The 22,118-nt window shown below is 43.2% G+C and overlaps 1 protein-coding gene across 4 annotated transcripts in view; it reads right to left on the reverse strand.

Annotated features, from left to right (window-relative positions):
* Positions 1–15,725, reverse strand: part of AKAP11 (A-kinase anchoring protein 11) — a 50,122-nt gene extending 34,397 nt beyond the window's left edge. For 2 of the 4 annotated variants that reach the window (XM_081947900.1, XM_081947897.1), the window contains exon 1: positions 15,341–15,405. The gene's annotated coding sequence lies outside the window, so the exon portion shown is untranslated. Of the gene's footprint in view, positions 1–5,769; positions 5,901–15,340; positions 15,406–15,570 lie in introns of those variants that run through there. The other 2 variants (XM_081947899.1, XM_081947898.1) reach the window with 2 other exon arrangements.
* Positions 15,726–22,118: the final 6,393 nt, after the last annotated feature.

The raw sequence follows: 22,118 nt of genomic DNA on the forward strand, positions 1-22,118 counted from the left end.
GAGATTACAAAAGCCCAGTCTAACACAATACCAATGAAGAAGAAAAATAGCAGCTCCCAAAAGAAACCAGCATGGCTGCATAAAGACCTCTCTGACAAATTGAAAGACAAAAATGATAAGTATAAAAAGTAAAAAGAGGGGGACATAACTAAGGCAGATTATCAGCAAATAGCCCGAGCATGTAAAGATGAAGTGAGGAAAGCTAAGGCTTACAATGAAGAAAGGCTTGCCACAAAAGTAAAAAATAACAATAAAAGCTTATTCCAACATGTTAAAAACAAGAAAAAGGTTAAGGAAACAATTGGTCCATTGCTGGGAGAAAATGGCAAGAAAGTGACAAGCAACAGGGAGAAAGCAGAACTATTTAACTCATGTTTTGCATCTGTCTTTACACAAAGGGATAAAACAGTCCAACCTATCAAAAACAGCACCACAAAAATCAGATTAGGAACACAAATTGAAATAGGGAAGAAAATGATAAGTGAGCACCTGTCTACCCTAGGCAAGTTCAAATCACCAGGACCGGACGGATTACACCCCAGGGTTCTGAAGGAACTGGCAGATGAGATCTCAGAACCACTGAATTATATCTTTCAGAGATCCTGGAGCACCGGGGAACTACCAGAGGACTGGAAAAGAGCTGATGTGGTTCCCATCTTCAAAAAAGGGAAAAAATTAGATCCAGGAAACTACAGACCTATCAGCCTGACCTCAATACCAGGAAAGATTCTGGAAAAGATAATCAAGCACCTAGAAGTAAACAAAGTAATAGCCAAAAGCCAACATGGGTTTGTCAAAAACAGATCATGCCAGACTAATCTTATTGCATTCTTTGATAATGTGACAAAATTAGTGGACCAGAGGAATGCCGTTGATATAGTTTACTTGGACTTCAGTAAGGCTTTTGATAAGGTAGACCATAACCTACTACTAGATAAAGTAGAAGAATGTGGGTTAGACAGCATCACCACCAGATGGATTCGTAACTGGCTGACCAACCGCACTCAACACGTAGTCCTCAATGGAACTGCATCTACATGGAGGGAGGTATGCAGTGGAGTACCCCAAGGCTCTGTTTTGGGCCCAGTACTCTTCAACATCTTCATCAATGATTTGGATGAGGGAATAAATGGGGAACTCATCAAATTTGCAGATGACACCAAGCTGGCAGGAATAGCCAATACTCCAGAAGACAGGCTTAAGATACAGAAGGATCTTGACAAACTTGAACATTGGGCACTATCTAACAAAATGAAATCCAATGGTGAAAAGAGTAAGGTTCTACATTTAGGCAACAAAAACGGAATGCACAGGTACAGTATAGGTGGTACCTTGCTCCACAGTAGTAACTGTGAAAGGGATCTTGGAGTCCTAGTGGACAACCATTTAAATAGGAGCCAGCCATGTGCAGCAGCTGCCAAAAAAGCCAACACAGTTCTAGGCTGCATCAACAGAGGGAGAGAATCAAGATCACGTGAAGTGTTAATACCACTTTACAATGCCTTGGTAAGGCCACACTTGGAATATTGCATCCAGTTTTGGTCGCCACAATGTAGAAAAGATGTGGAGACTCTAGAAAGAGTGCAGAGAAGAGCAACAAAGATGATTAGGGGACTGGAGGCTAAAACATATGAAGAACGGTTGCAGGAACTGGGCATGGCTAGTTTAATAGAAAGAAGGACTAGGGGAGATATGATAGCAGTCTTCCAATATCTCAGGGGTTGCCACAAAGAAGAGGGAGTCAAAATGTTCTCCAAGGCACCTGAGGGTAGAACAAGAAGCAATGGGTGGCAACTAATCAAGGAGAGAAGCAACTTAGAACTGAGGAGAAACTTCCTGACATTTAGAAGAATTAATCAGTGGAACAGAAGTTGCCTCCAGAAGTTGTGAATGCCCCAACACTGGAAGTCTTTAAGAAGATGTTGGATAGCCATTTGTCTGAAATGGTATAGGGCTTCCTGCCTAGGCAGGGGGTTGTACTAGAAGACCTCCAAGGTCCCTTCCCACTCTGCTATTGTATTGTATTATTGTATTTTCCTTAGGCACAATCTACTCCAGATTCTGAATCTGGAGTGGGTGTTTCCTCTGGATTTTAGGGCCCATCTCTTCAATTCTATTTCTGAATCAAACTTTGTTTATTTTAGGAAATCTTCATCTCTTGAGGTTTATTGGGGTATACAGCTAGTCCTCACTTTACAACCGGTTGCTTAGTGACAATTCAAAGTTACAATGACTGAAAAAAAGTGATTATTTCTCACACTTATGACCGTTGTAGCATCCCCATGGTTACGGGACCAAAATTGGAACATTTGGCCACTGGCATATATTTATGACGGTCAGAGTGTTTTATTTTTACTAATTAATGTGTCCCTGTGGTTAAATTCAGCTCTTGCCCTTGCTACCTAGAACTGATAGTCCTCAACTTACAACCACAATTGAGCCCAACATTTCTGTTGCTAAGTGAGACATTTGTGAGTTTTGCCCCATTTATGACCTATCTTGCCACCATTGTTAAGTGAATCACTGCAGCTGTTAAATTAGTGACGTGGTTGTTAAGTGAATCTGGTCTCCTTATTTATAATAATAATAATAATAATAATAAATTTGGATTTATTAGCCGCTCCCTTTCCAAGCAGGACTCGGGGCGGCGTACACTAGAACATATATAAACAAACATATATACAAAGACATACATGCACGGAGGAGGTAATAGATTACAACATTTAGACAATTAAAACCATTAACATACCCCAATAATAAAAACCCAATATACAATTAAAATTTAAAATTTAAAAAAGACAGTCAGGAGGAATATGAAAAATTACGGTTGAGCCAGGCCAGATAATTGAAAGAGGTGGGTCTTCAACTGTACACGGAAGGAGTGGAGATCGGAAATAATCCTGATGTCACGGGGGAGGTCATTCCACAGGGCTGGGCCCATCACAGAGAAGGCTCTGCTCCTGGGTGTCGCCCCCCGACACTGTTTGGCGGACGGCACCCAGAGAAGTCCCTCTCTGTGTGAGCGAATTGGTCGTAGGGATGTGTGGGGCAGGATGCGATTTACTTTGTCGGAAGGTCGCAAAAGGGGATCACATGAGCCTGGGACACTGCTACCGTCATAAATATGAATCAGTTGCCAAGTGTCTGATCATGTGACCACTGGGATGCTACAACGGTCATAAGTGTGAATCACGGTCATAAGTCACTTAAGTCTAAGACAATGTTTATGTTTTCTCTTCCTATATAATGATTTCATGGGCTTTGTTACATTATTTTTGGTTGGTTAATTTGTTGGATAGTGACTATAATAAAAAGGATCCATATGTTATATTATATATAAATGCCGAAAAAAAATTATTGCCAAAACAAGACATATTCCAGTGAACAAAGTTAGAATTTTAGGGAAAAACAATGTTAAAATATAACCTAAATAATTTTGAATAGATGCTGCTCTTACTTAAATACTGTTTTAATCTTATGCAAAACAACACTATAATTATATATATATGCTTAGCTCCTGCCAATCAATTGTAATAATTACCCCTTTCTGTTTTTCTATGTTGCTCCCTGGGGAATTCTGGGAACTGAAGTCCACATATCAAAAAGTTGCTGATCTAAATGAAATTGAAGGTCAGCCTAGAGACAAAACTATGCAATAAGTGCTCTTTTTTTAATAAAAAATTCCAAATAGCCTAATTAATGGTAAAAATCTCCTTTTTAATTTTTTACCCAATTGGTCAGGAAAAGACCACTGTTTTCTTCCATTTTGGGGGGAAATTCTAAGGTGGGGAGGGGAAGCTAATATGAAAGGAAAAATCTCTTTCTAATTCATTTATATCACATAATTCTTTGCCTGATATGCTCTATTATACACTATATGCTACAACTAACTTTTATCTATTGATTAATATTGCAATTCTAGGCAGTCAATAAAAATAAATATTTCTGGACCACAAGAGGTCAACAATATTAAAAATCATCAGAAAATCTCAGAGGAAGAGGAGTGATTTTAGATCAGATTATAACTGCTATACAGAAATTAAGAAGTCATTTTTTAAACTATCTTTTTTCTTTCCTTTTCCTCTTTTACTTCCTGCACTTTCTCTTTCTTTCAGGATAGAAAAACCCGAATTCGGCTCTCTTAAAACTAAGCGCAGGGAGATTCAGGACTGATAAAAGCACCTTTTTTTAACGTATACAATAAAGTCTGGAACTTGTGATCAGCAAATCTGGAAAAACATCCACCAACTTGGTCTTAAAAAGAAACCAGATGATAATACTTATTGCACACTCATTGTTGTGAAGTATTTCTCCAGAGGCTCCATTAAATGAGAATGCATGGCTGAGCAATAAATTACAGCAAAACATATAATCCCATCTCTTTACGGTGGGTGTGGAAATGCTCAGGAAGGCAGGACAGATGGCTACAGAAAAGATGGTCTAATCCTAGTTAATCATTTTCTAGCCCTAAATGAAGCTTCTGCAACAATTTCAGAGGCAGCCTCACTTGCAATGCATTGAGGAATCTAACTAGGTGGTGTTAAATTAAATGTATATAATTTTTAATGGAGGAAATTGTTAACAAGATAGAAACTACAAAAATAGGAGAAAAGAAATGAAAGAACAAAAGAAGGGGGAGGAAGGGAAGAAGGGAGGGAGGGGGGGAAGGAGGGAAGGAGAGAAAGAAAGAGAATGGGAGAAAGAGAAAGAGAGAGAGAAAGAAGGAAGGAAGGAAAAGAGAAAAAAGAGGAAGGAAGGGGAGGGAAGAAAAAAAGGAGAGAAAGAGAGAGAGAAGGAAGGGGAGGGAGGGAAGGAAGGAAAGAAGGAAAAAAGTAAGGTTCTGATCTTTTTGACAGTGGTTACAAATGCATTTACATTTTATCCTCTCATTTTACGGTTACATCATAATTTCCTTCTTTCCATAAACTAACTTTCTAAACTTCAAACCCAAAATATCACATTCATTTTTCTCTTTTTTTTTCAACAAAAAGTTCATCAAGCGTTCCTAGCACTGACAAATGCAACTGTTGATCTTTCTCTAATCAAACCACCTAATTTTGCCATCTCTACCAGTTGTGCCATTTTCACCAACCATTCTTTCACTGGGCGTAGACTGGGCGTATTTCAGAGTATTTCCATTTTTGCACTTACAATAGTCTTGTAGCCACAATCATAAATAAATCTAACCTTCCACAGCTCTCCTAAAAGCATAGGCAGATCTAACCCAACTGTTTCTTGCCGGGAAAAAATAATAATAATAATACAATTGATACCTATTAACTGTACCTTCAAAGATATGTGTTATTTACCCATCCATCTATCCATCCAAAGAACTAATTGCAGCCCCGGTGAAACACAATTTGACAGACGAATAAATAATAATAGGTATCGATAAACAATTGAACAATTGTTTATCGATACGTATTATTAACGTATACTATTAACAATTGAGGAGACACAAAAAACCATTTTTGGTGTCTCCAAACAATACACAAACCAATTGCAGACAACTTCAGAAGGAGGGAGTTTCCTTTGGCACACACACACATTACCTAGTTAGAAAACAAACAACTCATTAAAAGTACCTAATTATAGTTTATCTGCCCTCATCCAGTCTGTTACCGCTTCCTGGTATAAAACATGTGCTATCTCCCTCTTCGAAACCAAGAAATTACCAACAACCATCAATAGATGTATTGTGTGTTAAAATTCAAATTAGTGTTACGCATTTGATTTCTTTTTAAAGGCTGTAGTCCACAACATACTCACCGAATTGGCTAGTAAAATCTGAATTCTGTCCTCCATTAAATCGTTTCAGAGCAGGGAGAGAAATGGCACCCTCCTTCTTCGAAACACACAACTTATCCTAACCCGCAATCGACACCGTTCTCATCAGCCACACAAACGGATGCCAGTTCCTGTTCAGAAATACCCAGTTATATCGGAGCGCATGATCTGATGGGAAAGGAATATCAGCCGGAGATTTCCGTTTTCCTAATACTTTAAAAACACAATTAGAATTCCGCAGAGGTTCACGTCTTCTCACATTTCCCAGGGAGACAAAATTAGACCGTCTATTGATGCTGAGTCCCTGAGTAAAGATAACTGGGGCTGGCCGATAGGGTAGGAAGAAGGGGGGGGGGGTGATAATATTACCATCCAGGCCAGAAAACATGCTCATTTTGATCATTGGATGCTACCGTGTGAAAAAATGAGATTTAATTTTTTACGGTGTAATATAATGAGATTGCTAAACCAAAATAAACAACCTCTTTTTCCAGGTTGATATATGAATCATTTTGTTATATGCATATACACACATATATACCGTATCCATGGCCCAGCACTGCAGGGAGAGTTGGGCATGGTGAGGCAGGGAGGCACGCGAGCTGAGGCAGAACAAGTGCTCGCGCAACCTCTCTTTCCAGCCGTGCAGAGCGCCATGCGGCTTAGCCCCTTTGGGATATTACTGGGTCGGTGAGTGGTGCTCTGCCCAGCTGGAAAGGGGCGTTGCCAGGCGGCTGCTGCCCACTAGCGGTATCCCAAAGGCATCAAGCAATGTGAGCGCCTTTGCCCCCCTCCCCCCGGCTCCTGCGGCTTTGCGCCTTCAGGATATCGCTAGGTTGGTGAGTTGCCCTCTGCCTGGCTGGAGGGGGGGGGTTGTCTTGGGGGCTTATTATTGGGGGAGGGCGTATATTTTTGCCCACAGGAAAAATATGGCATGGTCTTATTATCAGGACATGTCGTAATTTTGGGGAAACACGGTATTTGTGTGTGTGTGTGTGTGTGTGTGTGTGTGTGTGTGTAAGTGTGTGTGTGTATTAGGGTAACCTAGAAGTGGAGCTCTTGCCCCACAATCCAGAGGCTGTGAATTCGATTCTAGGTAGAGGAAGATATTTCTCTCTCTGGGCACAATGAGAATATAACTGCTGAACAGATGTTGGTTATTTATCTAACTTATCTTCATGCAACCTTTTGTTTGTTTCAAGAAATAATGCAAGGTGGCATCCAACACACCTTCCTTCCTCCTGTTTTCCCCACAACCCTGTGAGGCGGGTTGGGCTGACAGAGAAAAAGACTGGCCCAAAAATTACCGACTGGCTTTCATGCCTAAAGCGGGACTAGAACTCACAGTCAGCTGGTGATTGGCTCAAGGTCACCCAGCTGGCTTTCATAGTTTAAGGCGGGACTAGAACTCACTGTCTCCTGATGATTGGCTCAACATTACCCAGCCAGTTTTCATGGCTAAGGTAGAACTAGCAGTCTCCTGGTGATTCGTCCAAGTTCAACCAGCTAAGGCAGGACTTGAACTCACTGCCTCCTGCTTTCTAGCCTGGTGCCTTAACCACTAGACCAAGCTATCCATATACAATATTTCAGTCAAACTGGAGTTGGTTTTTAATGCCAGTATTATTGCAACCTCTTCTTGGTTCAAAGCGTTTTGCAAATCCATAAGGCTTTTGACTAGTTAATGTGGATATGTTTTTATGCCGATAAAAGGCAATATTGACACCCCACCAAAGATCAAACACCACCAGATCTTGAGACTGGATTGATTGATATTCTCAAACAACTGATTGCAGCACACACAAAACCACAATCCTTACAGGCAGCGACTAGTTACTCGTGCACTTCTATGTTGGTAGCAAAAGCAAACGTGGGAGTAAATTGCTGGAGGAGTTGTTGTCGAGTTCCAGTCCAAATCTAAACAAGACAACACTGCCCGTTATTGTCAAACTAAACTTGGACCCACAACACACAATTGTGATTCGGATGGTAAGCCCTCTGTTGCGATTTGCTAAGAAACGCAACCTTAGATGACCCACAACACAATAAATCTATCATCTGCAATATCAGGATAATCATGTGACCCAATTTTACTGTGTGCAGGGATATTAGAAGGGATTAAAATGTGATAATCTTCAGTGTGAGATTGCAGAAAACTGATGGATATTTGCATGGGGGGGGGGGGTGTTCTCCCTAGTAGCTGTTCCTAGGACGCCAGCTGGCTATTCTTGACACGGACATTAGTTCGGCAATTGATTAAAAGGCCTCACCAGCCAACACCTTCATTGTTTTAAAAATTACTAGGTAGTCCTCAACTTACAACAGTTCATTTAGTGACCGTTCAGCACTGAAAAGTGACTCACAACTGTTTTTTGCACTTATGACCATTGCAGCATCCCTGAGGTCACATGGTCCAGATTCAGGAGTCTTGGCAACTGGCAGGTACTTATGCCTCCCAACGATCACCTGATTAAAATTCAGATCCCTGGCCACTGACTCATAGTTATGACAGTCACAGCATCAGGGAGTCACGCGATCCCCTTTTGCGACCTTCCGACCAGCAGAGTCAATGCGGAAGCCAGATTCACTTAACAATCGTGTCACTGACTTTATAACTGCAATGATTTGCTTGATTCTGGCGAGGAAGGCTGTAGAACGGAACGGAACTCATGTAATGAGTCAAAATTCAAACCTTTATTGTCAAGGCGCAACATGTGTACAATGAGATTGGCTGAGCCTCCCTTACTGCACCCCCCCCACCCCACCCCAATGCAAATACATCTCAGTAACTCACAGTGAAAGAAAGAAAATCCCTAACCAAGTAAATCAGGGGTGGGTTCCTGCCGCCATTACTACCAGTCGGCGTCTGAACCCTTAGCATGTGCATTTACACTTAAAAAGGAACATTAAAAAAGAATAAAATTTTCCTTTTTTCAATGAAGATTGTTCTGCGCATGTGCAGAACAGAAAATCAAGATGGCGCCACCAAGGATAGTATCAGTATGGTCACGTGTCTGGCCGAGTTACTACCTATTCAGCCATACCGTACCGTACCGGTAGAAACCCACCTCTAGAGTAAATCATACTATCAAACACACAATCCTCTCGACCAGTGATGGCTAATTTTTTGTCCTTGCATTCTGAATTCATGCATGTCTGCGTATGCCAAAACCCACAATGCAATACGCTTTGCCCCCCTATGCATGCATGCTTCCCCCCCCCCCCGCACTCCCCCCACATGTTCCGCCTACGGCCCCTCCTGGGACCCAAAACAGGCCACCTTCTTAAAGCTTCCTGAAACTAAAAGTGGGGCGTGGGAGGATTGCTGCACCCCCCTTTGCTCCCCTGTGCATGTGTGTGCACCCCCGCCCCTGCATATGCATGTGTGCCCCCATTCATTCATGCACATCTCCTGCATGCGCGCATGTCTCCCGCATGTGCGTCAGAGACCCCAAAATCAGCTGGCCGACGGGAGGCATGCGCGCATGCGTGGTGGAGCTGAGCTGGATGACAGCTCGCATGCCCGCAGAGAAGGCTCCATGTGCCCCCTGTGGCACACGCACCATGGCTCTATACAGATATGCACATAACATTACACTATAATATACTGCACCAATATGAACATGTTGCATGTCTATCATTCTACATAAATGTGATGTTATGTTGCTTTCAGGTGTTTTGACAGCCCCACGGATAAAAGCTGTTCTTACACCCCGTTCGTACGACTGGCTATGCATCTCACTTAGCAACAGAAATGTCAGGCCCCATTACGGTCGTTAAGTTGAGGGTTACCCGTAAAAGGAAATTTGGGGAAAGTTACCAGAACGATGAAGCAAAAAGGAAGAAAAAATATAGAAATTATAAAAATAAGAAAAAGACAAAGCTAGGTGAATGTGTGGAAAGAAGAGAATATAAAAGAAGGGATTTTTCCAAGAAGAAATGGTTAGGAAAGGAGGATAGAAGGAAAAGGATTTACTAGTAGAATGTTAATATTGTTAATGGTATATAGTGAACATGATGTGAGGGGAAACAGATTCATACTGTTAATGGTGGAAAATTGATTACATGAAATGTTTATTATATAAAATTAAATCTGAGGATATATATATATTACCTATAATAAAAGAGAATAAGGTGGAAATGAAATGTTACATTTGATTAACTTGAAGAGGCAAATGATGATATTGTTTATTTATTCAGAAGAAGTTAAATCTACGATGGAAAATATGGAAAGAACAAAATATGGTCAGAGAAATCTCTTGCATTTATATTCCCGGAGAAGACGACGATCAAATCCATTTTAAAAGAAAACAATTCCTGTCTGCCCTCCTTTTTTATTTTATTTTTTTTGCAATCTGTCTGTTGTCTGTTTGGCACTCACGATGTCCTTAAGCCCCCCTCGAGAACGGAGAGACTGAATTGCATTGAATGAAACCATTTGGCCCTATTTTTATTCGTTGGCAAAGTTGCGTCTGTCCCCTTTCTGGGCACGGCGTTGTTTCCTGAAATCCGAAACCTGGAGATTATGTTTTACACCACGCCGGAAACAGCACAGTTGAGATGGAGTGGGCTACTAACAGGTGCTGCTAATACCCCGTTGCCACCACCAAGTTCAGAAGAGGCACGGATCCCTGGCCAGGAAGCGTTGAAGATTTTTACGAAATCCTGAAGTTAGAGGTAGCCGTCTTCGTCTTGGCACTGCGTGGCCTCACTAATAAAGGAGAATATTGTGTAGATCAGGGTTGAACTGTTGTGGGGTGCTTGGTGCTTTCCGAGTTTGATGGATTTTCTTGCAGACGTTTCGTGACCAAACTAGGTAGCATCATCAGTGTACCAAGGACTCCACAGTCTCTGCAAACCCCACTCCTTATTCGCACTGATGATGTAACCTAGTTGGGTCATGAAATGTCTGCAAGAAAACAAGCAAGCTCAGAGAGCACCAAGGACCCCACATTGCTCCTCCTTCCTCTTCCTCCTTCTCCTTCCTCTTCCTCACCCTCTCTTCCTCCTCTTCCTTTTGGCAAACCCCACTCCTTTTTAATTCTGATGATGTAACCTAGTTGGGTCATGAAATATCTACAAGCAAACCATTCAATCTCTTGAGACGAGCAAAGTCAATGGGGAAGCCAGATTTGCTTCACGACCGGGTGACTCACTCATCAACTGTAGCCATTCACTTGCAACTTGTGGCAAGGTAGGTCGTAAAACAGGGCAAAGCTCAGCCAAAGTTTCCCACTTAACGACAGAAACTTTGGGCTCCACTGCAGCCAATAAGCCGAGGAGTACCTGTATTTCCATGCCCCCAGCACAATCACAGTTTTCCATGGGTCTCCTTGGGAAAATTAATGGCCACCTCTGCTTTTGAGGATGCCGGCCAGCCACGAAAACAGGAGCAGGAAATTCAGGATATCAGAGTCAATAGAAAACCTACTATATAGAGAAAGTGGTAAGGGGGCCTAGAGGTGGAGCTCTCGCCTCAGAATCCAGAGGCTGTGAGTTCGATCCTAGGTAGAGACAGATATTTCTCTCTCTGGGCACAATGAGAATATCTCTGCCGAGCAAAACTCCTCATTGGTAACGGGAATGGCATCCGGCCAGTAAACACTTGGCTCCATTCAGTTGCCCAGACCCATAACCCCGCAAAGGATTATGGGGTCGTTAAAAGAAAGAAGAAGAGTCAATGGGAAAACTCCCCTTGCCTTCCTTCTGATTTATTCTCTCTAATAAATGGAGATTCCAGGAGGACTTTTGAAAAATTCCTGCTATTTCCTCGCAGGATGCAATTTAAAAAAAGAGGCGGAAACTTAACACAAGGAAATGATTGTTTTATGTCAGATATTTGGCTGGCACTCCAACTCTTATTGTTGTCGAAAAACATCGCAGGCCAGCAATCTTGAACAAGGGGGAAAAGTTCATAATTCTATCATTTTTGGTGGAAAGAAGTCAATCAAATGAATAAATAAACATCCAAAATAAGAAGTCCGTTCGTTATTTCCTGTTTTGAAAACTATTTGTAAAGTTAGCGGTTTCAGGAAACAGTAGAACGTTCTCCACCAACGATACCGACTTATGACCTACATTTCTGTCGCTAAGTGAAAAAATTGTTAAGGAAGTTTTGTCCCGTTTTGCCACCTTCCTTGCCGGCTTTGTGAAGTGAATCGCTGCAGTTGTTAAGCGAGTAACGCGGTCGTTGAGCAAATCTGGCCTCCCCGTGGACTTTGCTCGTCAGAAGGTTGCAAAAGCCGATCACGTAACCTGAAGGTATTTCAACAGCCATAAATATGAGTCAGTTTCCAAGCGTCTCAATTTTGATCACATGACCACAGGGATGCTGCAATGGTCATAAGTGTGAAAAATGGCCATATGTCCCTTTTTTCAGTGCTGTTGTAACTTGAACGGTCACTAAACAAACTGTCATAAATATGAGTCAGTTTCCAAGCATAAATACAAACGTTTCAAAGCGTTTCCTCTGAATTTTTATCACATGGCTTTGGGGATGTGGCAATGGTCATAAGTGTGAAAAAGAATGTCATAAATCACTCAGTGCCGTTGTAACTTGGAACGGTCACTAAATGAACTGTTGTAAGTCGAGGACTACCTGTATTTTGGTTCCTTTTGATGTCCATTCCTGATATATCCACCTGAGATATATCCCCTAATTTTCAATGGTAAAGAAAAATTAAACGCACAGCATTAGAATAATACACCATTCAATAACTGGAATTATGCAATTATTTACATGAAGGTATTTACAACACAGGTAAGGCCTGGTTGGAAAATAAAAATACAGGCCCTTAAACGTAAAATAAAATAAAATAAAATAGACAATTTCTGAATTGATGTCAATCCACTTTGCACACCCACAAAACTGCGGAAAATGATCTCACAAAACGGAAGTGTATCTTTGCACATGTTCACCACATACGATGCCGGAGAAGATGTAATTTTTTAAAAAAATACTAGATTATGCAGAAATGGATAGGCTGACATTAAAGATGAAAGATAAAGAAGATACAGAATACTTTCAAATATGAGCTTTATTTTATCAATGGTTGAAGATTAGAAGTAAAAATGCACGGGAATGGATAAATTAACAATGGAACTAAGGAATAGAGAGGAAACAGAGTATAAGACATGGAACAGTCGGTATAATTGGCTAGAAAAGAGGTGTGAAATGAATGCATAATGAATACAGAGAAAGTATAACAAAAGGAAATGGTATATATTTAGAGAGTAACAGAGGTGCAAATGTTGTATATATTATATAAATGAGTAACTATGAAATAAGGAGGTATATGTATAAAACACTAGGCCTTAGAATGGGAAATTAGAAATTGGAAAATGAAATACCGATAACGGAAAGCTGTAAAAGTGTAACTGTAATTTAAAAGGTTTAAAAAATGTTGAATAAAAATTATTTTTAAAAAAGAAAAGAAAAAAAAAGAAGTAGAAATTGGAAATTGGAAAAAATACTATTATGTATGTTTTAAGTTTAATATATTATTATATTGTATACTATTATGCAAGCAAATTAACCCAGAGAATACACTGTTCATAAAGTACTTATGTATGTTAAGGAAAATATATAAATAAACTGTTAAAAAAAAAACCAAAAAACTAAAGTGAAACCGATTTATTGCCAAGCGAAAAAGGAATACTTTCACTGTTTTTCTCTCTTTCTCTTTGAAATTATTTACATCCGGCCTGCAAATTACACATTTAATTCAACAACACGAAAACAGTTCTGCCTAAATTATTCAAAGGGAAAGTCCTGGAGAACCGACAAATGGAACATGTCGTTATTCGAATCAGTTCTACTCCACTTAAAACAAAATTTTGGTCTGTTTTGCTCGTCACACGAGATTGTCGAAAACGTTTGCTGGCGTTTTAACTCTTCCCAAAAGCGACAACAGATAGTCCTAGACTTAAAACGGTTCATTTAGTGGCCGCTCAAAGGTACCACGCCACAGAGAAAAGTGACTTAGGACCGTTTTTCACACTTACGACCGTTGTCCGCATAACCACGGTCACGTGATCAAAAAATTCAGATGCTTGGAAACTGGCATGTACATATTACGGTTTTAGGGTCCTGGGGTCACATCATCCCCTTTGGCGACCTTCTGACGAGCAAAGTCAACGAGGAAGCCAGATTCGCTTAACGACGATGTTCCTGCTCGGATTCACAACTGCTGGGATTCACTTAACAACAGTGCCAAGAAAAGTTGTAAAACAGGACAAAACTTCCTTTATTAGCAACAGAAATGTTGGGCTCAACTGTCGTAAAAGAGAGCATCATTCACTTAAGAATTTTCTCACTGAGCAATGGAAGTCTGGGGCTCAATGGCGGTCGTAAATCGAGGACTACCTGTATTTTTAAAAAAATAAAGTCTTTATTCAATCCCCAAACTCATTCGCATCCTCATTGTGTTCACCTCCATCACCCATGTTGTGAATGCTCCAACACTGGAAGTTTTTAAGAAGAGATTGGACAAGCATTTGCCTGAAATGGCATAGGGTTTCCTGTCTGAACAGGGGGCTGGACTAGAAGACCTCCAAGGTCCCTTCCAGCTCTGTTATTCCGTGGAGGAGGAGAGAATGATCTCCTGCTTGATCAAGGGGCTGGACTAGAAGACCTCCAAGGTACCTTCCAACTGTTATTCTGAGGAGGAGGAGGAGGAGGAGGAGAGAAGGGTTTCCTGCTTGATCAGGGGGTTAGACTAGATGACTTCCAAGGTCCCTTTGAACTGTTATTATGGAGGAGGAGGAGAGAATAGTCTCCTGCTTGATCAGGGGGCTGGACTAGAAGACCTCCAAGGTTCCTTCCAACTGTTATTCTGAGGAGGAGGAGGAGGAGGAGGAGGAGGAGAGAAGGGTTTCCTGCTTGATCAGGGGGTTAGACTAGATGACATCCAAGGTCCCTTCCAACTGTTATTCTGAGGAGGAGGAGAGAAAGGTTTCCTGCCTGAGGAGGGGGCTAGACTAGAAGACCTCTAAGGTCCCTTCCAACTCTGTTATTCTGCAGAACATTTGGGCAAAGAGGCAGTAGAAACCTTGGGGGGAGGGGGGGGCAGAATCGGGGAAGGGAAGCGCTTATTCCGAGTCCCCCCTCCCCTAAATAAATGAAACTCGGGGGGAGGGGTGTCCCTGTCCCGCCTGCCCCATGGACCCCCCACTCCATTAAAAAAAACCCTGAAGCCCCTGGGTGGGAAAGAGGTGTGTCAGTGTCCCCCCCCCAATTGAAAAAGGAGGGGGGGTTGCTGCATGCAAAAAAAAACCGGGGGGGGGAGAAGCACGGGATCCCCCTTCCTCCAACTCCAAAGCCCCCCCTCCCCCAAAAGCTTTGCCAGCAGGGAGGATGAAAGCAAGGCTGACATAGCAAAGTCGGAGAGGGGGGGGTAGGGAGGAGGGCCGTTTGGCTGCCTCTGGGGGACCCTCCCCCAATTGCAAAGCGGGCAGGGGAGCGGGGGGGAGCCCCCAACCGCTGGCGAACCCCCATGAGACCCCCGGCGTCTCCCCCTCCCCGGCCTCGCCGAGCCTTTGCGCATCTCCCTACCCTGCTCCTCCGTGGCTCCGCCGCCGCTTCCTCCTCCTCCTCCTCCTTTACGCCGCCGCTTCTCGCGAGAGCGGAGACTTTCTTGCAAGCACCCGGGGTGGAGTGGGGGGGCGTGGGGGGATCCCCGAGAAGCGGCGGGGGGCAGGAGGGGCTCTCAGGGGAGCCTGGAGCGGCCCCGTGCGCCCTGCTTTGGATTGGGGCGCTCCAACGCGCCCTTGCTATTCCCCCACCTTCTCCTTGCTCCCCACTCTTGGGGGGGTCCTTCCAAGGCTCAAATGGGGGGGGGGTCCTTGGTGCTTTCTGAGCTTGCTTGTTTTCTTGCAAAAGTCTGTATAGACGTTGCATAGTCCTCTTCTTCCTCTTCCTCCCTGTAAACCCCACTCCCTTCTAGCACTGGATGATGTTCCCTAGTTGGGTCCTGAAAGGTCTGCAAGGAAACAAGCAAGCTCAAGAGAGCAGCAAGGACCCTCGTGGACCTACTCCTTCTCTTCTTCCTCCTCCTCTTCCTAGTAAACCCAACTCCCTTCTAGCACTGATGATGTTACCTAGTTGGGTCATGAAAGGTTTGCAAAAAAAAAACATGCAAACTCAGGGAGCATCAAGGACCCCATAGACCTACTCCTACTCCTCCTCTTCCTCCTTTTCTTTCTCTTCCTCCTCCTCCTCCTCCCTGTAAACCCAACTCCCTTCTATTACTGGATGATGTTACCTTGTTGGGTCATGAAAGGTTTGCAAGGAAACCACTAAGCTCAGAGAGCACCAAGGAATCCAGTCCTCCTCCTCTTACATTTCCACTTCCTCCTCCTCCTCCTCCTCCTCCTCTACTTCTTCCTAGCACTGATGGTGGGGTTTTGTTTTGTTTTTGCAGACATTTCATTACCCAACTAGGTAACATCATCAGTGCTGGAAAGGAATGGGGTTTGCTCTAACAAAGCCTTCTATGATGTTCCCTAGTTGGGTCATAAAATGCCTGCAAGAAAAGAAGCAAGCTCAGAGAGCATCAAGTACCCCACAGTCCTCCTCCTCCTCCCTGAAAAACCCACTCCCGAGAGCTACGGGGGGGGGGGGGGGGTCTGAACCCAAGGATTGTTACTGCTAGTCAGAGGAAGTGGTTTTGGGGCACTGCAAGGGGCAGAGGGGGGGTTGGAGCTCTTCAAATGCAAACCCACAAAACCTTTGCAGGTTTTTCTTCTCTTGGGGTGCCCTCTGCAGCCTTACTACGCCTTGAAGAAGCCAAAGTAACTGACTTTGCAGGTTTGGGTGAAGGAAATGAACTGTGTTCCTCTCTTAAGCCATCTAAATCTAAAACGGGATTGTCCAACCTCCGACCTTTTAAGAGAGGGGAAATTTTTTTTTTCCAAACTTGGCCCCTTGAAGGTGCAGGGACTTCAACTCCCAGAATTCCCCAAGCAGCAGGAGGAATTCTGGGAGTTGCAGTTCACAAGTCTTAAAGAGTGGGAGACTTTGGAGACCTCTGGAATAGAGAATAGGCTCCAGATAAGCACAATCTCAGTTTTGGGACCTGTACAAACAGACATGCTCAGAACTCATGCCCTACTTCTATGGCAGTGATGGCTAACCTTTCCGGCACCAAGTGCCCAAACCGTAATGTGCGTGAATGTGCCTGCGGACGGGCGCCGGAGTGCTGGAAACGCAAAGACCAGCTGGCCAGCGCATGCATGCCTTTTGGGGGGGCATTTTGGCCATTTTGGAGGTGTTTTCAGGCCATTTGTAGCCCCAGAAATGGCTCAAAAAACTTCCTGAAAACAACCCAAAAACTGCTTGAAAACAGCCTGAAAAACGGCTGTTTTTCAGGCCATTTTCCAGGCTATTTTGGGGGGGGGGGTTCGGTTCGTTTTCCGGTGCTCCAGCACCCACGAAGACCAGCTGGCCAGCACGCATGTGGAAACCAGAAGAACAGCTGGCGACGGCACACGTACCCACAGCGAGGGCTCTGCATGCCATAGGTTTGCCATCACGGCTCCATGGGATTAGGAGTAGCCTCTTGACCATGGTTGGCTGGGGAATTCTGGGAGTTGAAGTCCACAAGTCTTACAAATCCCCATGGTGGGGCACCCTGCAATTAAACAGTTAGCCGTCCCAAGTCATGTTACACAAATGATATATTGACACAACACAATGCATTTAAGTTTTCTAATAACATAAACGAGGAGGGGGGGAAAGCTACAACACATTAACCTACTTTGACAAAAATTCAAAAGGTATAAACTAGTTTATTTTGGCAGGTTCTGTGAATGAATCTGTGACTTTTTCACTCAGCAAGAACAGCTGGTGTCTAATAAACTCGGACTGATGTGACCTGGGCCCTGAATTGACATCTTCCCACCATTCCATCCGACGGAGACTTTGTAAATCTAAAGACAACGAAAGTCAGGCAAAAAAGATTTTGAAACAAGGCTGTTCCTGCCTTTTCCCTGCAAGTATCTTGCAGTGAATTTGGAAGTTCCTGGTAGCCAGGAAATGGGTCCTGATATGAATAGAACCAGGGGGGTTTCCGATGGCCCCGGTTTGGTTTTAAGAGATATAATACCTGTGTATGGCTTGCCAGTTGCACGCTGGCAGAACGGACAGTGCTCCAGAGGGTCAACGTCATGGCCCAGAGGCTCATGGGTTGCCCCCTCCCCTCCTTGGAAGCGCTTTATAGCTCCCGCTGCCTTAAGAAAGTTCAAAACATCCTTAAAGATCCATCTCATCCTGGGCACCCTCTTTTTTTTTTTTAACTTTTACATCTGGCAGACGGTGCAGGACAATAAAAACAAGGGCAAATAGGCTGAAAAACAGTTTCTGTAACTATGCTGAATTCTATTGTATAGTGCAATATTAATGCAATATTGGGGGTTTTCAATTCAATTGTATAGAATGTGAAGGATGCATGTTTGTGTTTTTATTTTTATAGTTATAATGTGCATTGAAGGTGACATTTAATTTTGTTGCACGAGGTGCAATGAAACTAAACTAAACTAAACTAATACAATATACTAACACTCAAAGCTGAATTGTTCGTTGTCCAACTTGTGAGTCTCAAAGGAATCAACATTGTATCCTGCAGAGATGCGTACTTCTAGTGTGAAGGCATTTCCACTTTAGATTAGATATAAAACCTTGGTTTGCGCCACATTAAATTTCACATTGTTGGATAGGGCCTGTCAGGCCCCCATGTCTGAGTCTGACTCTGAGACGGAAGACAAACGGCTGACAGAGAGCGGGAGAGTGGCTCCGTTGGCTGTGGAGGAACCTGGGGAAGGGCAAAATCAGGCTGGGCAGAGCAGGGAAGAGGTAGAACAAGGGAGAGGGGGTTCAGATGAAGACCAAGGCCCACTCCCTCCTCATCCTAGGGCGCGCAGGGAAGAATGCAGAAGAGAGAAATGTGGATTGCATGGCTTACGAGGAAGGACCCCGATTCCCTTCACAAGGCACACCTGGGGATGGAGTTTAAAGGAGGGACAGTTTGGAGGGGCGTTTGTCAGGAACAGACACTAAATTCTTCTAATGTTGTGGCCTGCATTCCTGGCATTCCTCCTGTTTGTATTATTCCCGTGCTACTGTGTGCTTATCTTGTCCTGATAGGGTTATTGCTGTTTGGGCTGTTGGGACCCCCTATCTTGCCCTGCTGGAGTGACTGATGCAGCCATTCTGGAATATCTGCATCCAGAGGCTGCTGTAGGTTTGTGGGAGAGCTTTTCTCCAGGCCGGAATTACACGGGATGTTGGGAGCAAGGTTGGAGCCAATAAAGGGACTCATACTGGTTCTCTGCCTGTGTTGCCATCGTGTCATCAAAGGGCACAGGGTTCAAGTCTGTCATGTTTTGAGCTTGTCTTCTGGGGTGTTGGCTATTCCTGCCAGCTTAGTGCCATCTGCAAATTTGATGAGTTCCCCTTCTATTCCCTCATCTAAGTCTTTTATGAAGAGTCCTGGGCCTAAGATGGAACCTTGGGGTACCCCACTGCTTACTTCCCTCCACCGTCAGCCAGCTACAAATCTATCAGGTAGTGATCCTGTCTATCCCACATTTTTTCTTGTTTAATTTTAAGTGTTCCCGTTCTACTCTTGGCTTTCAGATGGTTGGATCCAGAGTTGGTATTCAGCCAGTTTGGACTGGTTTGGGCGATCTGGTAGTGGCGACCTGCGGGTGAGTGGGCCACCCCCCTGCAGCCCCCTCCGCCCAGGGGTGGGTTCTGGCTTCTGTTACTGCTGGTTCGCTCAGGGATGCGCTTCGGGCACCCGCACATGCCCAGAAGCAAAAAACAAGATGGCGACGCTTACAGAGCTGCCGATAGAACCGCTTCAGGGGCGTGGCTGTCCGAGTTACTACCTTCTTGGCCGAACTGGTCTGTACCGGTAGGAACCTACTTCTGGCCCCGCCCCATCTCTATGCCCTCCTATTTAACTACATTTTCTAAGCCGCGTGCGCAAGCAAAGCTCATGTGCTGAAGGTGCGCGCACTCCCAAAGCGAACTGGTAGTAAACCTATGTGAAACTCACCTCTGATTGGATCCACTGAATGCTTTTATTGTTTTACTTTTCTCCCAATATAACCCTCCCTCTTTAAAAGTAAAATAAAAAATAAAAATGGAACCCATGGGTGCTTAAATCCGTTAAATCAAACTTTCAGGGGGAAAAGGTAAACAGACACACTGGGACTTTGTATGCAGGTGTTTATTTTGGAAGGAAGATCAAATGAGCCCCTTTGAAAGGGAGGGGCTCTCAGTATGAAGTCAATCATCGTTTCCAACAGCATACAAAAACACACAGCTCCATGGCTTCCAGACAATAATAAATAAGTAATCATGCATCCAATGATAGAAAGGCACAAAAAAACTGGTCACTTAAGGAAGCATAAAATTACTATTAACAGAACCGCCCGAATAGTCTGTACACAGCAATGTAACAATATATCCCAAAGGTGCAAAACACATTAAAACATCTTTCAAAATAGTATATGCAATAAATATCTCGGTTTTTCATATCTATAGCTATATATATAAACCTGTGCTGCTGTAAACAGATTGTAAACAACCAAAACTCACTGTTTCTTTAAAAAAAAACACAGAAAAGTTCCCAAACTTAAAAGCATTCCCTGCTCAGCAGATTTCATCACGGATTAAGATTTAAATTCTTGGATTATTATTATTATTAATTATTATTGTTATTGTAACAGGCAGGGCTTTGAAAACTGCTAATTGCCCATGGAAAATTCACACAATATTTTCACGACGCAGGGAAGCTATTCATCCCTGCCTGGATATAGACCTATTTCTCAAGATCGGTATACTTGCAAAGAAATTAAAACGATGGAACTAATCTTTGCAGTCCTTGATTTAGGACTGCAGTGGACATCCAAAATGTCTGTTGTTAAGCGTGACGTTTGTTAAGTGAATTGTCAGGCCTGCAGCCATCTTTTCTGTTGGATCCTTGTCCTGCCATACTTTCTATTATTCTACTATGCATTTTCTATGGTGGGGAAATGGGAGGGGGGAATGTAGGGAGTTGGATGCTATGTAGCGATAACAACATTCTTTCTAGAAAGCCAAGGTCATCCTTTGTCTTTGCACCTCTGCACCTGACAGGAACTGGATGGATGAAACCCCGCCATGAATTTTGTCCCTTTCTTGCCACAGTGAACCGCTGCCTTTGATAAGTCAGTAAATGAATCCAGTCGTTCAATGAATCCAGCTTCCCTCATTCACATTGCTGCCCTCATTCATGTTGCCAAGGGGGATTGTGTGACCTTGGGATGCTGCAACCGTCATAAATATGAAGCGTCTGAATTTTGATCACGTGATCATAGGGCTGCTACAGAAGTCGTAACTGTGAAAAGCTGTCGTAAGTCATTTTTTTCCAGTGCCATTGTACTTTTGAATGGTCACTAAACGAACTGTTGTAACTCAAGAACTACTTGCAATTGCAATTCAACTAATGATCACAGAGACTGAGATAATTTAGATTGTTTCAGCCTCTGGTTGACTCTGAATGTCGCCATGCTTCAACTATTAGTAATCCATGGGGTTTTGGACATGACTAAAATGACCTCCATGAATTGTAGTGAACTCTTAGGATAATTAATTTCGTTCCTATATCTATTTAAAAATAGAGGGATTGGCGTATTCAGCATTCTCCAAAGAGGAATGAAATCAAGCACAGAATAGAATAACAGAGTTGGAAGGGATCCTTAGAGGTCTTCTAGTCCAACCCCCTGCCTAGGCAGGAAACCCTATACCATTTCAGACAAATGGCTATCCAACATCTTCTTAAAGGCTTCCAGTGTTGGGGCATTCACAACTTCTGGAGACAACTTCTGTTCCACTGATTAATTGTTCTCACCGTCAGGAAATTTCTCCTCAGTTCTAAGTTGCTTCTCTCTTTGATTAGTTTCCACCCATTGCTTCTTGTTCTACCCTCAGGTGCCTTGGAGAATAGTTTGACTCCCTCTTCTTTGTGGCAATCCCTGAGATGTTGGAACAATGCTATCATGTCTCCCCTAGTCCTTCTTTCTCTTAAGCTAAACATACCCAGTTCCTGCAACCGTTCTTCATATGTTTTAGCCTCCAATCCCCTAATCATCTTTGTTGCTCTTCTCTGCACTCTTTCTAGAGTCTCATCATCTTTTTTACATCGTGATGACCCAAACAGATATTCCAAGTGTGGCCTTACCAAGGCATTATAAAGTGGTATTAACACTTCACGTGATCTTGATTCTACACCTCTGTTGATGCAGCCTAGCACAGAAATGTTACTTCTGCTAAATCACATACATGG

Source organism: Natrix helvetica (genome assembly GCF_964273705.1).
Source record: "Natrix helvetica genome assembly, chromosome: 3".
In the NCBI taxonomy this organism is placed as follows: domain Eukaryota; kingdom Metazoa; phylum Chordata; class Lepidosauria; order Squamata; family Natricidae; genus Natrix; species Natrix helvetica.